We start from the raw sequence: 18,465 nt of genomic DNA on the forward strand, positions 1-18,465 counted from the left end.
GCATTTTGAAAAGCATGAAACTTAAATACAACAATTAATCAATGCAGAGTGAGTATTTCCCAGGGCTACCTAGGTTCCTTTCACATGGAACCCCACTTTCACAAGAAGATGTTAGCTCAGTCCATCCTGGAGCTGGCTACAATTTCTAGAAATGTTTCAGAAGCGATGCAAAGCTTTACAACTTATGGAGGACAGAAGTAAATCTACCACCTTCTAATATTTTAAATTCAAGATCAAATAATGATTACGCTATCTTCAGTTACAGAACAACACAATAGTATGCAGATAAAATTATCCAGTCTGTGTTAAGCAAGATATCGTACTAGATAAACCAGCGATCCCTTCTGGATTCAAATCTTATACGAGTGTAAACAAGTAAACTGAACGAGCGTATACAAGTAATCTGAACAGTATCTAGAACTGTACAATTTCCATAGATCGGTACTGCAGCATTCTTCTGCATAGGTTCTGCCCAAGTTATTACATTATATTAACAGTCTGCTGAGTGATGAAGAGATTAACCTGCCCAGCTGTTACTGGGATGTGTCAAGAGGTGCATCTGTAACTCAAATAGCCAGTAGGTCTTATTTCAGTGCTGAATTCTGGGATTGCATCCATGTAACATCCAAGAGTCTGGTTTCATCTAGCAGAGTCTGTCTGGATTCAAGACTGATGATCAGATAAAGTGTGATCAGCAATGGAGACAAAAAGCAGAAATACCTAAGTAGGAGCAGACATGGCAAGTATCTAGCAGGACTAGAAAAGTTTGCCTGGAATAGGTGCATCACTTCTGTTCCCTATATTTAGATTTAAGTCCAAATTTTGAGCAAAGTAAATGCAACTCATGCAACGTTGTCCTAGAGCGAACAGAGGCTCTACTACCAAATTTATAAGGACATTTACATTAAGATAGTTCTGGTCAGTTCCCTACTGTCCAAAGTGAAGCAGCAGAGAAGAAAGACAGAGGAAAAGCCAACATTTAATGGTAGTATTTGGAACAGTCATGCAAAGAGACAAGCAATGGATGGTTGGAGACACAGAAACTGAAAAAAAACCTTGATGATGGTATTCTGGCTGGAGAGCCAGTGGGAATGAGAAGGATGTACAAAAGCCTGGGAATCTAGCCCTGGCAGAATGAAGACATACAGACACTGACTGCAGAAAGGCACTGAAGACAAGGAGGTAAAGAACAAGCACTTGGGCTATACTCAGGATAAAAAAAGGAACAACATAGGACAAGAAGCCAGTCGGGCAGCATTCTGCTAAGGACATTGGATTGGGTTATACTCAAGAGTTATAACAGAGAGAAAAGGGGTAGAAAAGGTCATTGAGAATTGAGCAGAGAATCAATAATGACTAAAAAACCCTGTTGGGACTTCAAGGAACCAAATTTCAGTTTCTCACGATTCCTGTGCCATCAGTAAATATCTGTAGAATCTAACGATAACGAAAAAAGTATCTTGTATCTTATTCCTCCAGCAGTAGTTTTCACCAAATATTATTCCATGCATCTCCTTTAGTAGAAGAATGGTACAACATGGTGTGGGGGATTTTAAGGTTCCAAGTATCTCATAATTCAGATGGTGGTTAAGATATTCTTACGGGTTTCTGTTCTTAAAATGGTGTGTACTCTTTATCTTTCTCTCTGTCTCTCTCTCTTTCTCACACAGACATTTTTAAAGTAACTTTTTTAACATGACCAAACCAAGAACAAAGATGTCAGAAGTGCCAGGTTGCCTATATAACCTAATTTTTCCCCATCTTGTGAACAGGCATCATGATGGAGGCTAATGGCATGACTCATATACCATTTTTCCCAGAATACACCTGCTTCATACAGTGCACAAGATGGCCTTTCTGTAAGGATGTATCAGAACTGTGTACTGAAGAAGGTTCATTTGGTGAAAAATTTTGAAGAAATGCACTAAAAAATGGGACAGCATTGCAAGATGAGAAAGAATGGTTAAGGTAATTGGATATAGGCCTGGAAAGTAGGATTCTATCTTTTCTTGCCAAAAAGTTTCCATTGTAGTAAATCAAACCAGGTTTTTTACAGGTGGTCACTAAAAGTGTATTATTCATTTTCTATGTGACTCACTGAGATGAGGCATTTGAATTTGCAGGAGTGATAAATGCTCAGAGACACAGCTGGAAACAGGAAGACCTAAGTTGGAAAAATTCTATATAACAGTAAGGACCTGAGGCTTTTGGACCTAAGCACCTCAGGCTGGTCTTGTAGATTAGTGGCACCTTTTGAACACAGTTTCTCTGGGTCACGGTTCTCCAGCCATAAAATGGAAATCACATTGTCTTCTGATCTCAGAGGCCTACAATAAAGCTAATTTAATGTTTGTTCATCACTTAGACACTATAGTGATGATCACTAGGAAAATCCCAAAACGAAATTAATAATAATAATTCTGTCTTTAGAGCAGGGCTTAAATACTCTGTAGTAAACAAGGTATGGGGCCACACACTGAACAATGTCAAGAAAACAAAACATTGAACAGCTGCTTATTAAGTGACTATCATATATTCTGTGAACTGAATGAGAAGAAGGTCTTGTAAGAAAAATAATATGTGATCATGTAATTAAAGAAGTCTTCATAATGCATATGCATGGGGGAGATTAACTTGCCGTAACAAAGTTAATTCTGGCATGTATTAGTTTTTGAGTGTTTGGAGTATTGAATGTACATTTTCAACATATAATATGAAATAACTGAAGATCCTGCTGAGGTCTGATTTAAAGACATATATTAACCATCTGTATTTTATTCATCTAGTTAAAAACAGGATTTACTTTTGACTATTGGAAATGCAATACTGTAATGAATTATAAGAATTGGACTATTGGAATTACTATTTCATTACCAGTTATTCCTATTTTCTACAAAAAGTTTGGATCCAGATTTTAGCCAAAATTCTCCTTTAGCATCATGAACAGCAAAAGAGGCAGGTTAAAGTATAGAGACCATCCTCTATGTAATATGCTACAGCACAGTAGTTCCTGCTGTCTACCACTGTCACTTGAATTAATTAAACTACATGATTTCAACAAGAAATTTATGACTGATTCTCACAAGTAAAGAGCATATTCACCTTCCATTAACTTCAGTGTGTTTGTCAGGACCCTGGAAAGTCAGACTGCTAATAAATGTACAAAAAGGAGGTGAAGAAGGGTCAGCTTCAGTGAATACCTATCATCACAGACTAAGAGAGTTGCCCTGATGGGGTCTCTATAGGACACAGGAAACCATCCTAAATGAGATATTCGTCCCTTTCTACAAATTCTCCAAGCCTTCACACCAAAGGCTACTCCACTGGGGCTTCATTATTGTGTTTGTTATGGGTTCACAATTTAAACAGACTGTCTGCAGCTTTTTAAGACTGTAAATAAGGAAAGGAAAAAACTGTCGCATTAAACAAGCCAGTATTTTGTTGTTCTTGTTTGAAAGTAAATGCAGACCCTTTCTGGTCGCCATTCCCTTACTATACAACTTTATTGTTTACGCTGAACTTAAGTTTTATGTGGCAATATTCCCTGAAAAGAATCAGTTAATTAATATCTATAAAAAAAATAAAAGAAAATCATGTAGACTCCATCTGACCCTGAAGGGTTTTCCCATAAGAATTAACCATTGACTTCTTGCAGCTCATCAACCACTCTTTAAGAAAGCACAGTTTCTTTGAACTTAGTAAAATGGATTTAAATATTAGGATATTTATAAATATTCATAGAGGTAGAAGGAAATGCTCAGAAATGCAAGCTCGCATTTAACAGATTTTGTGAAATACTTCAACAAATTATTTACTTAACCCATTCCAATTTTCAGACAGACTGGACACATAATTTCCATGGCAACTTCTGTGCAGACATTCACCTTTACCTAATACCTCCTGAAATCTGAACTTTAATTCAAATATTTTTGAAGTTCAGTATTCTATAGAGTCTATAAGAAGTCCTCTCTAACAAAATAAACTATTAATAAAATAGTAAATAATTGTATAGGACTGGATAGATTAGTTGCATTACTTTGCTGTATATATGGCTTACACCACTGCAGACAATTTGGGCATTGCAAAAGGGGGATATTACAAGACAGACTGCTGAAGATTAAATTTAGACATGTACATGCTAGCACTGTCAAAACTTCCAGTATAGTCAGTGGATATCTAGTCAGTAAAGTCAGTGGAGCCTAGAAGGAGATTCAGCAGACCAGTCACCTACTGTCCCAACCCCATTGACTAAGAAGGGAGCAAGACACCTGCATGTAGACACCTGTATTTTGACAACTTAACCTTGAAGAAAGTACCACATCAGATTTGGAAATGAAGACATCGCTTTTAGGTTTTGTTACACAGACTACTGGGAAAAAGATGCTGAGATGAATAGCCAGTACAACCCTGAGATGTGGAGTCAAAACACATATTTTGATCAGCCCTGTTCAAATACATACAAGATTAAGCCAAATCAAACCTTCACTTCCTCTTTTTCATATGGATGAGAGTTTTTGTTAAAACTACAGGCTCCTTGTTTACCTATGGGTAGATATATCTGTATATCTGATTAATTAAGTGGCTTCCATTTGAAATATTTTGTCATTTAAGAACAACTGTGTCTCTTATATCAGCATATTGACTCAGAGATCATATCTCTGAGTTCATTCCTTGCTTTCATTTGCACTCAAAGACATGACCCATCACATCGGTAATACATGGCTACATATTTAAGGTAAAATTTCAGTTTTAAAAGATGCTTGCTTTTTTTTTTTCCCAGTGTGTACTGCCTGCCTTACCATGGTTCAAAGGAATTATGTCCCTTGCTGATGAACAGACAGACAACATACAAGATTTTGCTTTCCTAATCTCTTATACACTGTCATTTTGCACAGAGTCAGCTCAGTGGGTACTTCAGAACACGCACTGTATACACATGTTCATAAACTTCGAAAGGTTAAGTTCCTGTCTCTCCTGCATCATTTACTCCACATTGCTTCTTAAACTTTGGATTCCTTGGCTTTGCATTCATAATCAAATTTTAAGATGAAGTGCTTGTTACCATGGAAATACTTTTTTACCCTGAAAATTTTATCACATGGGCATTTCTTTGGGAGCCTCCAAACTATAGCAATCTTCATTCCTTTGTCATAATTACTATCTCTGATTTCTTAGCAACTTTTAGTTATTTTACACAATATACATTCAGCAGCAGATTTGCAAAGGGCTACTGTGGTAGAAGGATTTAAAATTAAAGTACAATATTTCAAATGCAATAAAATTTCACACCTGCTTTTTTAACTCCTTTTCACCCCTGCCTTTGTATTTCAATTTCAGCCATATATTTTATTGCCTCAATGTCACTTTACATACTAAACACAGAATACTGACTATTTCAATGATTCTGACAATTTCACTTTGCAAGTTCAGGTTCACTTAGCGCAGTCTTGGTATTGCTGTCTTTAAAGTTAAATGCAATTGCTTAACACAGCCATTTGGATCTTACTTTATCTATAGCAAATTGTTTTCAGGCTGATCAAACAAACATGTTCTATAGCTATGAAACTACTTTTACCTTTAACAGTAAGACAAACTGATTTTACAACACATGCACTTATAAAGCAATTTCTATTGCTGTTTACACATTTGAAACTACTATAAACAAAGACAGCTAAATATTGTAACTCTGAAAGACAGGGAAAATGAGGTAGAGATATTTAGTCAACATTTGCATGATTCAACTTAATTTCATGTCTTCATCTGTGGAATGCATCATAGCTCTGCTCCCAGTTACTTTTGAAAAACATGCCATCTATTTAAGTGGCAAAATACAGATTTTGGCCAAAAGGCATCACTACCTGAACTCAGCTAATCTGCTGCAGAGCAGAAATTAGAACACCGGTCTTCTAACTTTAAGTTTCTTGCTTAATCTCAGACAGTTCTACAGACTGTATTTCTGAAGCCTGAGGGGTTTTTGCATTTATTTACTGAAGTACATTTGAGATTATTTTTGGCATCTTCACACTGGGTCATGAAACAGCATGTTTTGGCACCTGCTAGCCTCACTAGCAATCTGCTTACTCCAGGCTGTCATTCTTGTCCTACTCCTGGGTATGCATCTGACAAAAGTCTTGCAGGTTTGCTGGGATCGGGAGTTTTGCAAACAATGGGAGAAGAGGAGCATAAGAAAAAGCTGCATTGGTGTTCAAGTGTTTTAGATGGGTCTTTATTTGTTGATTTTTTTATTTTAAATAAATAATAAATAATGTTGTTCATTCTTGTATGTTCCCTTTTTTTGCTTATGGTTGATACTTAATGCAAACACAACCAAAATAAAGCAGAGATCCTTTCTGCAAAACTCATTTGTGGGCACTTAAAAATATTCATTGTGGAACTTTCAGGTATATTGCACTAACCACCTTATCTACTGGGGAGTTTAGTGAAACTGGCACTAACAGTAATGATTATGATCAGGAAACAATTTAAATTAGTCTACTAGCCTAAATTAATTGCATTATCTTCACTTCTCTGTCTACTTGCAGAGATTTCAGATTGAGAAAAAAGTATCTGGTTCTGAAATGGTTTACAAGGACCAATCAAACCATGGTGAGATCCTGTACATACATATTATTAGTAGAGACTAGTAAAAAAATTATGCCACTGTGGAACCACTGGAATAACTGATGATAGATGTATACAAATTGCCTATTCCCACAATAAAGTCTACTCAGTTTTCACATCTTCAAATATTAAGTAGAAGTCGAGAGTGTAATTTTGGTTTTTTTGATTTATCACCTCATGACTATGACTATGAACATGCACCCCAGTGCAGTGAAACCAGGAGCTCGGAAGGAAAAGGTGCTTCCTGAAGAGCAGGATATTTTCCTCTGACTTTATGCTGACTTGGTTCCTATAGACATAGAGTTCATTTCACCTAACTTTAGATATCTACAATATAGGCATCAACATTTAAGATGATCCCTAGGTTTCTTTTATAGTCACTAGTAAGGAATATGCTATTCTACAGTCTGATTCATCTGACCTATTTAGATGTCTACCTTCCAAAGAGATGAATCATGCCCTAAAAGTGTCTATTTCTCTCCATTGACTATAAAGGCAGCCTGGCCAAAGACAATTTAGATATCTACATTAGGACAGATAAATTTCACCACAGAAGACATGAAAGGGAGCACAACAAGAGGGAATGCTGTTTTCAGCAATATTTAACTTCTGAATGATTTTGAAATAGAAATCCATCCACAAGATCATCTGGGGACAATACTACTGAGAGCTGCTGAGCAGCAATGCCCTGCTCTGTCCCAAACCACAGTGGAGCAGCTCCCTCTTGAAATGTGCAAGGTGACCGTGAAATGGTAGTATTTACTCCCTCTGCACTTTCCCAAAAATGTATTTGGAAGAAGAGAGGAAACTTTTAGAGTAACCTTCTTTCTTTAAATTTTGTTTGCAATAACAGGACATACTACAGAGTCATAAACTGTATTTGAACTTGTACACAGAAAGGACAGCTGAGCTTATAAGAATCTGCACATACTTCGTCCTCCCGCCATGCTTTTAAAAAACTTTTTTAAAACAGTTTCTCATTACAGCCTTGATTGACTAGAAAACATGTACCTTCTGTTGACTTTAGCTACTTATTGGATAAGATTCTTTGTAGTTTTTATCAAGCATATTCCTTTCCTTGGCATTCTTCAGTGCACTGAAGATAAATGTATTGCTCTAGAAATGTACTTCTGTACCTCTTTTGCCTCAGTGTATGAAAGTCTTTTTTCATATGTAGGCTTGTTAATAAAAGCTTTATTTCTACTGTATAAAAAGCATAGTTCTGACCTAACTCAACCCTGATCCAAACTCTATTCGATCAATGAAGTCTTTCTCTTAACTCCACTTGGCTTTCAAATTAGTCTTCTGTGTCTTCCTTGGCTTCAGAAGAAATACTTCAGTTAGATATAGCAGCTAAGCAATACAGTCATTCATCTGCAGTGGAAAAAAGCAAAATGTGCATATGTGCTAAGATTTTTTTTTTGCCCACCAAAATTTACAGCCCAATATTCATAACGACAAAAGAATCACTTAAGACCACATAACAAAGCTAAAAACTGGAAACTGCTCAAAATAAAGCTACATGATAACCCTTCTTCATAAAATGCTAGAGTAGCAGAAAAGGAGGGATTTAGCCTTAAGAAGCTGTAATGATTTGGCAAGATTATTTTTTATCTCTTCTAATCCAATTACTTCAACACTTCCTAAGTGTTTGCTACAGAAATTATCAGCTCTATCATCATCAGATTTCTCTTAAAAAAACATTTTTACTTATGTTGTGTATTCCCCTTGATATGGGATTGGGATTTATACATGTAGCTGCTAGTGCAATGAAGAGAGGCCATGCCCTTTGATAGTGGGTTTAATTTGATTTTATATCCCACACAATTTTCAAGATGATTTAGGGATTAGGTATTCTGGGAGGCTGAGCTATATATCCAATAAAACACAGGAATCTTTTTTTTGTCTAATTCTCATTGGTGATATGACCCTGCTCTGACATTTTTAGCTTTAACATAACTGTTCTCTTCAGCATGCTAACATCAGCAGCAGCCTGTGATCAATCACAGTTGGCTGGCCCGTGCAATATAAACAACCATGCCTGTTCACAGGAGCAGAGATGCTGCCTAGAAACTGCCTCATTTTTGAAACCACTTAAGTCTGGAGAGAGACAAAGAGAAAGAAGCACAATGTTACGTGATGATTTCTACTACTTAAATTTACAGTGGTAATTTACAAATTAGAAATTTAGCAACATGTGACATTTTGATTGATGAACTTTGCTTTTTTAGAAGGTTGTATTAGGACGATTTACACTGCCAAGAGCTAACACGAACTTGTTATCATGACAGTATATTTGTAATACTCTGTCTGAACTAACATAAGGCATTATTTTGCTTTCTGCATCTCTGCCATTTCATCAATATCCTGACATAAGAACAGTATGATAGAGAAGCATAGCGAATTTGTTTCAGCTAATGAGGGAAGCTAAGATTTCTGACTACTCAATTATTTAAGTGGAATAACTAAGATACCTGAAACATGGAAGGACACCTGATTCTGCTTCAAAAGCAGAGAAAATACAGTCACAATCCCTGATCCTTAGGTCTTGCTGAATTTTGCTCAATACTTAGCTAAGCATCTTGCAGGAAGTTTGTAGCATACACAAAACCTGAACTCATCTTTCCCAACTCTAAGCTAATTTTCTAATTAATGGACTAGACATTTTTCATTCCCTGAGGCACTGTAGAACAAGCAGGAAGAATATAAAGCTGGCTAAGAAGAATGTTGCATATCAGGTATTCCTACACTGCCTAATTAGGGTGTCTTTTCACCACCCTGGCAGGGCAAACTGAATAAAGCAGCAGGGATAAAGTGCCTTAAAATCCCTAATCTATGATATTGACCTCTATGGGTCTGCATCCTGTAAGGGACCAGAGTGTCCCTTGAAGATGTCAAATAACTATATTAAAAAAGGCTTAAGATGCTATACCTTCATTGGGTCCACAATATATCACAAGATGGAGCTTAAGGCCCAGAATGATGTTTCTTTCTGTCAGCAGCTGAAGTGAGCAATCCTCACAAAAACTGTTCACACAGAGAAGGAAGATTACAAGAGGTTTTCAGGGGTTAGTTCCTAAATTTCAAACTGATTTACTCATCTATAGTATGTACAACTGTTTGTATGTCAGCCACGTCAGGCATCTGCAACACAAAGATGATAATTAACAAAATGTGTGTATCTGATATTCCTCTGCAGATAAATGATCAAGTTTTAAATATATTTTATGCAGGCAAAAAGAAAATAGCAAAAATCACACCAGCAGGGTTTCGTCAGCAAGGCTATGCCTTTGCAGAACTGCAAGAGTCAGTATCAAATGTGAAGAAGGTAAATAATTCACTTCAGACTCTAGGGCTGTTGGTAACTGCTTATGAGTTATCTCTCTTTGTGCTGGGGCAGGATTGATTTTATTTTTTTTCCTCCTAGGCCCACAGTTCCTTAATTGTCTTGTTCTGTGGAAGACTCTACAACAGAAAGATCTTCTTGTGAATCCATTTAATTTTCTCATGTACATTCCCTCACTTCTCAAACTTTAAAATCATTTTATTTAGCAGCCCACCAGAAAGGACTACACAAGATTTCTCAGGATCCTAAAGCACAGCGTGAGAAGTTCTACGACCTCAACCTGTCCAGCTGAGAATCTATCTAATCATGCCTTGCATATTCTCATCCTACCTTCACAGATTACTTTACTGCTTTCTTCTTCTTATACTTGCATTTCAAATTATTATTGCTTTCTACTGTGCTATGCTGTGTCTCATCAACTCATTACGTAGATTGGCAAAAAGTAAATCAGAGGTAAATTTTCTCCTACATTTAATCTAAATCTTCCCTACAATATCTTAATTACTATGTAATGTAATTAACTGATCCATGCTGCATCTTATTTCAGTATAGAATTCCTGAGTCTAAGTATATTTATAACTGCTGACCATTGTCATCAAAGGAACCAAGTCAGTAGACCAACATACTGTATATGTGTCTCAATCTTATAAATTATTCAGCTTTCAACTGAACTTTTTCCTGAGTTTCCTTTGAGGAGTGGGACCTATGACTACTAGTGGAGTTTATTCTCCTAATAAAATAAGTATTCTGATGTTCTTTTGGGAAAACATAGGGGATATGTAGGAAAATAATAACACAATTGTGTCCTGCTGTATTAGTTAATAAAGGTCTGTGAAAAATGGCTCCCCAACAGCTGCTCAGCATGGAATCTGATAGTAGCCTTTTGAATTTCTGGGCAATGCATATGTTTTCTAAGTAAGAAATCAGTAAAAGAAATATGATGCAAAAAAAATCTCTGTGATGAACACCAAGGGAACACCATCTATTTTTCTTATATTCCACATACATGGAATGCAAACATATCCAGTATTTTGCACAAGTTTGAAAGCAATGCCATTCTTCAAAACTGAAGTGGGTTTTATCATTACCAGTCTCTGAATTCAGATCATCCACATTTTGTACACTTACACACTCAGTTTATATGCTCATTTGTTTTTCATGCCAGCACAGGATGACTACAGTGATTGCCTGGAGATAGGACAACACTAGGGGAAGCCATACTTTATGGATAAATATATACAAAAAGAAACAAATAGCAAGTTTTCCAACCTATCTACCCTGCACAGCTAATTCTGCTTTGTTATGAAGTTTAATGAAGTAACATTTTCTATTTATTTACACTTAACTAGTACTACCTTTCTGATTTCACAGGAAAAAGAATTCCAGTGCATCCTGGTTCAAAAGGATTCAGGCACTCACTCCTGCTCTGTGTAATTTCAGCAGCAAGAATAATATATTCATCATCTAATTTAGCTGCAAATGACTCTTTTAGCATGAATTGTCTGTTTAAAGATAATGCACAACAGAACTCTTAACTGCATCCCAGAAGTCATGCAGCACCAGGCAGATAAGATCACAGTGGTTACCAGGAGTAGCAAATGGGAAAAGCACTACAGGAAATGAACTCTTGTCAATAATCTCAAGAGAGTGCTATATTTAGGTCAATTGTACCTGAAATCGTTTGGTGGGGTAATTGCTCTTTGGTCCAGACTCTGCTCTCTGAGCCTGTCAGAGTGCTTGCAGGTCCACTGGATTGGATTCACCAATTTTCTTCCAGATTCATTTTCTAAAAGAAAAACAAAACAAAACAAAACAAAAAACCCACTTTACTAAAAGACAGCAAGCTTACCAGGAACAGAGAAAATCACTCACGTGTTATTTTAGCTTTTAAAAACAGGCTTTCAATAAATGAATTTAATACAAAAACTTGTTCCAATATCCAAGTGATTTCCTCCGTTTTCTAGAATAGAAATTTATTCCATTATTCAGACTTTTTATTTGGCACTGCAAAAACTTTCCGTATCTGTTAAATGTCTGAGAACTGATCTTTTGCTTTTGCTGATCAATAATCAATGCAAAATTAGAATTGGTCTTGAAACCTATGATGTGTCCCAGTGCAGAATTATTCCGGCTTTAATTCGGGCTGAGTCCTTGTCTGATAATACAGTTTATTGTTTAATAATTTAAGATGTTTTATGCATGTATTCAGAGGAATGCGATAAATTCATTTTTAGGAATCCAATCTAATGAGCCACATACTGGCCCTTTACAGCAGTTAGTTGGATTCATACAGGTATCAGAAAACAGCACCTAATCCTTCTGTCTTATGATTTCTTAGAAGAAATATTCTGCTTTGATAGCACAAAGTCTCCAGCAGTACTATTCCTTCTTCACATTAAAGAGTCAGTATTAATAGGATGAATTTTAAAGTAAGGAGAAGCCTCCTCTAGCAGCTATTCAGCATGTGTTTACCTTCTACACACACAGATGCAGCATCATATTTGTAGTCATTACTCAGTGCTTGTGATTAGTGTCTACCGTAATTAGAGAAAATGTCATGATGTAACTACACTGCTGAAGAATAGAAATGTACTGTTTATTTAAAAAAAAATTACAAAGGGAATAAGATACTCTGCTGAAAACTGCAGTAGGTGCATCAGTTATTTTAGCTATTGTTTCTTCTGTAGAACTTCAAATTCAAAGATACTCATTAAGCTGAGTAGATGGCAATAACAGACGAAGTGTTAATGGGGCAGCAGTGGAGTGTGTCAGGAAAATGAAGAGACCCTGAGGGGCTCACCATGCTGTTTATGCTCAGCTAAATTCAGCAGCATTACCATAAATCCTCTAAAAGATACTGTACTCAATTTCTTATATGCTACTTCTTAGGCAAGGAAATATTCTACAAGATTAGAAAATGGAAATAAAAATAAGTTTAAAAACTATTTTCTATTAAACAACCCGTTTGCATGTAAATACACTAAGCGGTATTCTACAATTACTTTTTTGCAACTTTATAAAAACAAAGAGAAGGTCTTCAAAATAATGTGTGAGCCTAAGTGAAAATTTCTGAAATTGTACACAGGAACACAGAGCCTTTTAACAAAAGAATCATAATTTCTTTCACAAAATTATTTCATAATTTAAGGATCAGGTTGCAATATCAATTTCTCACATACATAGTTCAACTGGCTGAAATACAGTTACGCATGTACCCGATAACTTTTCACAAGAGTTCAAGATTCTTGATTTCTAGTTTGTTTTTTTCATCTAAGATGGCATTCTGAGGTAGTAAATTAATCTTAGGAAATATACATAACCCATTAATTCCAATAATTTACTGCTTTGAAAGAAATATTTTATATACAGTATTGCAGGCATCTTCAGGGTGACCTTAACGTGCCTCTTCTCTTTGATTTCAGAAAAAAACTTCTCCTACGTAAGGATAGATGGATTTATTGTTAAGGAGAAAATGGCCATAACACACTGTGTAACTTCAATTATAAACTCTGCTGCAGGTAAGAAATAATTATTTACACAATAAAGGCACCGACAAAACTGTGAAATGCTTCACGTAGTCTATTTTTCTGTTTTTGTTTAAACGCTGTGTTGACATTTATCATGTAGAAGTTGGGGCAGCGGTGCAGAACGTGCTCGGGCGGGCGGCGCCTGGGTTTCAGCACCACGGCTAGCGACCGCCGCCGTGGGCGGGCCGGCCCCCGCTCAGCCCCGCTCCCAAATAGCCACAAACGCCCTTCAACAGCCACAAACTTCCGTCTTACAACATGAAAATATTTTACTTCTGGGGCTAGTATAAATAAATACATGTGCTCTGTAGATCCTGATTTGCTGCTCAATTTAAAATAAGTTTAAAAATTAAAATAATGTGGTTTTTTCCTTTTTTTCCCCCAATGACATCATGTTGAGGTCTACTTATGTCTTTTGATTATTTCAAACAATGAGAATTAACAGATCTGAAAATGAATCAATTGTTAAAATGCGTGAAGACAGCTAAGGGGCTGACAATGCTGGCTTCCACTAGGCACTCCTGACCGTCCACTTCAAATCTGAAAATCTGGTCTCCAACAGCAGCACTCTTGTGTTTCCAGGGAATGCTGTTCTGCGTATACAAATCAAGTCTCCACATGAGCAGTACCTACTCAAAGACCTGCCTCAGCATCAGCTTGGAAAATGCACATGCAGCCATAGGCAACTTGCTTGCCCCTGAGAATACTGGAAAAATAAAGTCCCCACAGTTTTCCATTAAAATTGTGCTAATGATAAAAATGCTTTGTTTCAGGAACACAAACCAAAAATTAAATTACCCTTGCAGAAGCAGAAATAGAGGGGACTTGTAAGAGGCTAATGTGGAGACTCTCCCTGCTGCTTGGCACCTAAGAAAAGCATATTTAAAAGACAGATTAAATGACATGGCCTCCAAGATACCCTAAGCAATGCACAATACAAGAATGACAAAAACACCTGGACTGGATACTTTATCCTTATCAACAGCAGATATTTTAGTAGCAGCCAAGAAAATTCCCACAAAAAGGTTAAATTCTGACTGATGCTGAGAAACAGCAACTCCCACAAAGGTCATAAAGAGCTCCCAGTTCTTAGTATCCCTGAAAGTACAAAAGAAAAACTGAACCAGTAAAATCAAATCACAAGGAAATGCCCAGCTCTACTTCACTCCCATGGAAACACTGCCTGCCTTCAAGAGGTTGTGCACTTCCTCCAGTCTGACTGAGTATTTCAACCATAGTGGTCACTCAAGTTGTTTCTTGCAGTAATTTAATTTGCTTTACTCCTTTTTCAGGGAAAGATGAAATAATTACAACTATTTCCAACAGTTGGATAGTTTTAAAAATCTGATTTACATAATTGATTTAATAGTAATATTTACGAAACATTTGTGATTATGGACAGATTTTAGCAGATGACAGCTTATGTAAATTTATGCCTCTGATTATTCAGAATAATGTATAAATAAAAATTCAGTGGGCCTAGTCCTGCTTCTGCTGACATGAGACAGACTTCTGTCATGCTTTTCAGTGGAAACAGTATCATAAACCCAACCTCTAGAAACAAACATTAAATCAAAGGTCAAGAAATATAAAGACAAAAAATTAAGTTAAAAAACATTAGGTGAATAACAAAATATTTTTTCAATCAGAATATGAAATTCGGAATCCAACCGTGAAGAAGAACTTAATATAAGGTGAAAAAATGTTTTCCCTACCATTATGTATTTGGTGTATTCTTCCATCACCAACACATTTAAAACTACAAAGAAGTGTAAAAACATTTGTGAGCCTTTACATTAACCTTTATGTAAATCCACCAACAGTCTTAGTACCAATCCTGCTTTGAGATAAATGTTTCCTAGGCTTATAAAACACAATTATCTACAAATTTAAAAGGATGATTAAGAAAAAGTGGTCTGAAATATAGAAATATTTGATTGAAGGGATTGAATGCCCTTTATCAGGCCTTCATCAAAGATATCCAAAGTTGAGATTTAGTGCTCTTGGAAAATTTAAGAATATCAGCATTGAAAGCAGACAGTCCATGAGCATCCTTGTTAATACTGGATGTCCTGATTTCTGATGTCAAGTGTAGCTTAGGTACAATTAATGGTTCAAAGAATCAGTCGCTGCCAAACAAGGATTTAAAACTAATGAAGAAAATGCACAACTGGCACTGAAGTGAGTTTTTGGAAAGGCTGTACACATTCCTCCAACGGTGGATAAACAGTTATCTCTTGACCAGGCACACTGGAGAAAGTGGGAAACAGTGCACTGACACCTGAGTGAAAAACCTGCGAACTTTCTTGATTGCAGAAGGCAACAAGGATGGTGAAAACACAGGGAAAGTCTTTGAAGCATTACTTGTGGCTCTTCCAAAGTGAGGAATGTGTCCAGTGACAGGACAATATGAAATCTGAAAATTGCCTGAAGTAGGAGGATGACACCCCAACAGGACTGGATGAGTCAGAATGTTTTCCTTTATCCTGCATCTTAAAACCCTACTACAAAGAAAATTATGTTAGGAGGAAGGCTGTTATATTAAAAGCTGTTGATTTGGAGGCATTTCAAAAGTCAACAAATACCTTTTTGTGTTCAGATTCACCTCCTCAATACAGTGTTACCCAGAAAGCCAGAGCAGGAGAAAAATCAGGCAGGTAATCAAAGCAACTTGCCAATGATTAAACTAAGTGTAGGGCAGAGAACTGATTTGCCTTTCTGGATCTTTCCTGCTACTTTCTGAAGCAAACCAGAGGTAGTGATGACATCTTAAGAAATACAAATAACTAGACAAATGGAAGTGTAAAATACAGACCTATACATTGCGGACTATGAAATATATACAGCAAGAGTTATTAGCAGATTTATTTTTACCCTCCTACACTGACAACTGTTGGAGAAGAGTTTTATTTTAAGTGAATGCGGTGAAGCATCATGTGTTACTGATGTGCCTACAATGGCAGATTTTGGGCAGAGCTGTTTACACAGTCTACTGTGCACCAAGGTCAGAACTACCTAATGACTACAGGTGAAAGTGCTGAGCACCCACTGACTCCTCTGTGGATTAAGGGCTGGTTTTGCCATCTGTTGTCACAAGTTAAATTTTTATTCTCTCTCCTTTAATCCTTAACTGAACTTATTTAACAGCAAGACCATCTTCTGAGCAAAATGGATGTAAAAGTGCAATACCCAGTATACTATAACATAAAGAAGCATAGAAGTAGCCTTGTCAGTACAACAAAAAGAAAGCCATAGAGCCTGGTCCAGGAAACACACTATATTTGCATATCGGATCCATTTCCTGTCGCTCGGCTTGACAGTGACTTAAAAGGTCCTATGATGTACCTGAGCCACGTTTAAAGAAAATTGGCACATGTCTTTAAAGCCTAATGAGCAAAGATGCATATACGTTAGAGACAGGCAGATAGTTACTGATTTTTATCTTTTATCCACCTATCTACTTATAAATGGGAAAGGAGGAAGGGCACCCAGAGTCCTTACTGCTATTTTGCCATGTGCAAACAAGCTTGGCTGAACAGTGATTTTTTTCATACGTTACTCTGCTGAAATTTGCTTTACTGTTGTCAGAACAGAAAAGCGACATGTATGTGGAGATCCTCATTCATTGTTATAGCCTGTCACCCCAACAGCTGTCACTCCGAAGCTGCAAGTTCTTATGTCCCTTGACCAAGACAAATTGATATACTCCAATTGATTCCTCTTTAAAATGGTAATTTATATGAAGATACTTAAGATTAAGATTCTCAGAACCAACAGATAAACTACATGTAACTGAATTAAACGCAAAAGAAATAATTAATTAGTAATAAAATTAGTGCAATACTGATTTTAAAAAATTGAATGTGGAAATGAAAGCATTGAGTTTGTTTTGAGGTAAGTCATATTGCAAGTAAGTATATTAGTAGCGAATATATCAGCATGTTTATAATACATTATATAAGCTAATGCTAAAAGACTAGTCTGGACCTGATAATTACCGTTATGTATACTGAGTTGGAATGATTTACATCACTGAAAGTATTGCTGTGAATGAAGCTTACTGTTGCTTTGTACAGTACTCACAAAGATTTGTTTGAAATACAAATAATTGATCTTTTAGTGACACTTGACAAAAAAGAAAAGTGTAAATAATGTTTACAAACTGGTCTATATCTACAATTATATCTAGAGGAAGAGAGATCCCAAAATGAAAACTAATATTTACTACTAGTTATTCATTGCCCTTCAATTATTTTGTCGTTTCAAAGACAGCCAAATCAAAAACTAAAACAATACATGATCATTCACACACTAAGAATAACTGCATGGAAGTGTAAACAGAAAGAGGAACTCTCCTCCAAGGCTGCCATTTGTCTGCATGAACAATTGGAAAATACTTGAGAAAAATTAATATGGTCCTACTGATCGGATTTCTTTGCAAATGATTTGTGACCAAATTAGAGCACTAAATTATTCCCAAATTGCATTTATAGTAAAAATGTGGCCGTAACTGTTACTCTGTTACGTTAAAGCATTTTATGGTTTCAGACTCTTTCTCAGATGACACTAGCTCAGAAAACCACTCTTCTTTCCTCCCCAAATTTCACTAGTACTCTGAAAGAGAAGGTAAGAGAACAGTAACTGGTATCACTACTTAAAGCAGTGCCACAAATGCAAAGCTGGGATATACCACAATTAGCTGGATATAGACAAGAGAACTGCTACAAAAGAAAACCTCTAATAGCAAATAAATAGGAAAGCAAAATATGCTTATGAACATATGTGTTAGGAGGCCAAACCCTTAGTATCCTCTGATGCAGGTATAGGAGACCTCAAATGGATCATGGGGTATTTACAGGGTGATTTCCTACAACAGATTAATTTCTAATAGTGTCGAAAGTAGAAAACTAAGGTGGGCTGATGTATCAGCTACAATGTGAACTAGATATCAAAGAGGTATACGGGCATATC

At 36.4% G+C, this 18,465-nt stretch overlaps 1 protein-coding gene across 5 annotated transcripts in view; it reads right to left on the bottom strand.

Moving 5' to 3' along the window:
• MYT1L (myelin transcription factor 1 like) overlaps positions 1-18,465 on the bottom strand; it is a 314,269-nt gene that overhangs the window by 220,036 nt on the left and 75,768 nt on the right. For 4 of the 5 annotated variants that reach the window (XM_074819977.1, XM_074819976.1, XM_074819975.1 and 1 more), the window contains exon 2: positions 11,639-11,753. The gene's annotated coding sequence lies outside the window, so the exon portion shown is untranslated. Of the gene's footprint in view, positions 1-11,638; positions 11,754-14,292; positions 14,313-18,465 lie in introns of those variants that run through there. The other variant, XM_074819978.1, reaches the window with a different exon arrangement.

Source organism: Strix aluco, chromosome 3 (assembly GCF_031877795.1).
Source record: "Strix aluco isolate bStrAlu1 chromosome 3, bStrAlu1.hap1, whole genome shotgun sequence".
Lineage (NCBI taxonomy): Eukaryota > Metazoa > Chordata > Aves > Strigiformes > Strigidae > Strix > Strix aluco.